The 3,594-nt window shown below is 43.7% G+C and overlaps 1 pseudogene; it reads left to right on the forward strand.

Annotated features, from left to right (window-relative positions):
- Window positions 1-298: 298 nt before the first annotated feature.
- Window positions 299-2,520, forward strand: LOC127931306 (uncharacterized; annotated as a pseudogene).
- Window positions 2,521-3,594: the final 1,074 nt, after the last annotated feature.

Genomic DNA, 3,594 nt, shown 5'->3' on the forward strand with positions numbered 1-3,594 from the left:
ACACACACACACACACACACACACACACACACACTATACCTCTTCAAGGAATACCTAGGATAGGGTAAGTAAGGGTAAGTAATCCTTCTCCCCCACCCCCCCCTTCTCCCCCCTCCCCCCAACAAGATTTAGATGCAAGTGGCTGTTCCACTGGTTGTCATAAGGTGTATGCACCAATTTGTAAGTCGCTCTGGATAAGAGCGTCTGCTAAATGACTTAAATGTAAATGTATGTAAATGTAGAAATGTAGATTATGTGATCTACTAATTGAAACATTTCTTGAAAGCAGTGTTTACTAATGGGGAATTCAGAGGCTATTAAGGTACTGCAGGGGACAGTCCCCTCAGTTCTCTCTTTGCTGAAGCCATGAGTGACAAATAACATGGTCCTTGTCACCATATAACAAACCTAATAACACAGAATGTCATAAGGAAGACCCCAGGGCCCACAAGACATGCAGTTTTCCATGTCCAGGACATCGCCTCAACATTCTACATTCATCACACCAGCAATAAAAAAAAATCATCCTGGAGATGACAAATTTGGAGGGTTTGCGTAAATATGGAGACAACTGGAAAAGGATGAATGAGATTGACCAGCGTGCCTACATAGGGCTGCTAATCTTAGCGGGTGTGTATAGGTCCCGAAGCGAGTCTGCATGTAGTCTCTGGGATGCAGAGAGTGGAAGGGGGATTTTCTGTGCCACGATGCCACTGAAAGTCTTTCACACTTTCTCAAGAATGTTACGATTTGATAACCGTGAGTCAAGAGCTGCAAGACATGTGACAAACTGGTGGCCATAAGAGAGGTCTGGGAGAATTGGGTGGAGTGTCTGCCATACCTCTACAACCCTGGGCCTGAAGTAACAGTGGATGAGCAACTGGTTCCCTTCAGAGGTACATTTTTATTTTCAAATCTGTAACGTAAGGATTTTCACAGTTAATGTTTTATTATGAATTGCTGTAATATCATTGATTTATGTGATTGTTTTCTTTGACACTGATACCAATTACTGAGAGCAATCTCTTTTGTCAAAAGGTCCCTGTCCTTTCCGGCAGTAAATGCCCAGTGAGCAAGCAAAGTATGGCATCAAGATATGGGTGGCCTGTGACGCACAGTTCAGCTACACTCGGAAGATGCAAGTCTTCACAGGGAAGCAGACCAGTGGAGGTCCGGAGAAGAACCAGGTGTTGCGGGTGGTGTTTGATGTGACAGATGGACTGAGGGGACACAATGTCCCATGGGACAATTTCTTCACCTCTTATGAACTCAGCCAGCAGCTCCTGAAGAGGAAGCTCACCATGGTTGGCACGTTTAGAAGGAACAAACCCGAGCTCCACACTGCACTCCTCGCAACAAGGGGGGAGAGAGGCCTTCTCATCAATGTTTGCCTTCACTCCCACCGCCACTCTAGTTTCTTACCTCCTAAAGAGGAACAAGAATGCGGTCCTCCTGAGCACACGGCCCAAAACAGCTGAGATCAGTGATCGTGAGGACAGGAAGACAGCCATCATCCTGGACTACAACCACAACAAAGGAGACGTGGACAACCTGGACAAGGTGATTGGAACTTACAGCTGCAGGAGGATGACTGACCGCTGGGCCCTGGTCATCTTCCATAACTTCGTTGATGTTTCCTCATGCAATGCCTTTGTGGAACTAGATCAACCCTACCTGGATGCCTGATAAGCGGAACAAGATCAACCCTACCTGGGTGCCTGATAAGCGGAACAAGAGGAGCGTGTTCCTAGCTGGGAAAGGCACTTGTAACCCCACACATTTAAGTTAGGGAGCGCCTTCCCCACACAGCAGCATCTGCAGCGCTTGTGAAAGCTGTTCAGGGGGCCGAACCTTGTCCTGATCCACCTGAGGCTACAGCTGGGGCAGGCAAGAGGAGAAGGTGCTAATTCTGCCCCCCAAAGCAGGACTGTAAAACAAATACTATGTGCTGCACGTGTGAGAAATACATCAGCAAAGTCCATGCACACACACACACCTGCATACTGTCCTACATGTGGTCATTAGAGTTGATTGATTTATGTTCTTCACGTTTTTTGTTTTCTATCTATTTTCTTATTTTATTCTTATTTATTGTTGTTGTTTATACACCTTGTGGGTGGGGGTAATGGTTAAAAAAATGGGAGAAGACTAGTATTTTGTAGTTGAATTTCTCATTGTACAGTATATAATAATATATCACTATGTTGCCAAAAAAGTTCAAGACTGTTATTGTTTCCCATCAATAAAATGAATTCAAAACTACTTTCTGCACATTTCTGCTACATCCTTAGGCTATAAAGGTGCTATCTCTTGCAATTATGGTGTGTTGTAATAAAAACGAGTGGTGTCCACTGATTAAACACAGTCTTTCTGCATTGTGAAGAGGGAAAACCCAGATATGCACATAGTTTGTGATGAATGACAGGTTGTTTCTTCATGCAAAATAGATTTTCTGTTTAAAATTCAATGAATCTGATTTACTTTCAGTGTTTCGTGAAGGGGGGTCATTTTGACCCTTAGGACAGGAGTATACAGAATGTTAAACCTACACAATGGTTTTAAGTAACAGACACAGCTCAACATCACCTGTTCAGAGAAAACTGCGTGAATCAGGCCTTCATGGTCGAAATGCTGCAAAGAAAACACTACTGAAGGACACCAATAATAAGAGGAGACTTGCTTGGGTAAAGAAACATGAGCAATGGACATTAGTCTGGTGGAAATCTGTCCTTTCGTCTGATGAGTCCAAATTTGTGAATTTTTGGTAAGAACCGCTGTGTCTTTGTGAGACGCAGAGTAGGTGAACAGATGATCTCCGCATGTGTGGTTCCCACCGTGAAGCATGGAGGAGGGGGTGTGATGGTGTGAGGTTGCAGTGCTGGAGACACTGACAGTGATTTATTTAGAATTCAAGACACACTTAACCAGCATGGCTACCACAGGATTCTGCAGCGATACGCCATTACGCCATCCCATCTAGTTAGAACTTAGTGGAACTACACATTTTTCAACAGGACAACGACCCAAAACACACTTCCAGGGTGTGTAACGGCTATTTGACCAAGAAGGAGAGTGATGGAGTGCTGCATTAGATGACCTGACCTCCCACAATCACCCAACCTCAACCCAATTGAGATGGTTTGGGATGAGTTGGACCGCAGAGTGAATGAAAAGCAGTCAACAAGTGTCCAGCATATGTTTGAACTCCTTCAAGACTGTTGGAAAGCATTCCTTATGAAGTAGGTTGAGAGACTGCTAAGAGTGTGCAAAGCTGTCATCAAGACAAAGGGTGGCTAGTTTGAAGAATCTTTTGGTTACTACATGATTCCATATGTATTATTGGGGCAGCAGCATAGCCTAGTGTTTGGACTAGTAACCAAAGGTTTCACAATCGGAACCCTGACCTGACAAGGTACAAATCTGTCGTTCTGCCACTGAACAAGGCAATTAACCCGCTGTTCCTAGGCCGTCATTGAAAATAAGAATTTGTTCATAATAAATTACAATATTAATTAATTAATAATTAACATAGCCTGGTTAAATAAAGGTACAAAAATAAAATAACAGTGTTGATGTCTTGTTCTACAACGTAGA

Source organism: Oncorhynchus keta, chromosome 8 (genome assembly GCF_023373465.1).
Source record: "Oncorhynchus keta strain PuntledgeMale-10-30-2019 chromosome 8, Oket_V2, whole genome shotgun sequence".
Lineage (NCBI taxonomy): Eukaryota > Metazoa > Chordata > Actinopteri > Salmoniformes > Salmonidae > Oncorhynchus > Oncorhynchus keta.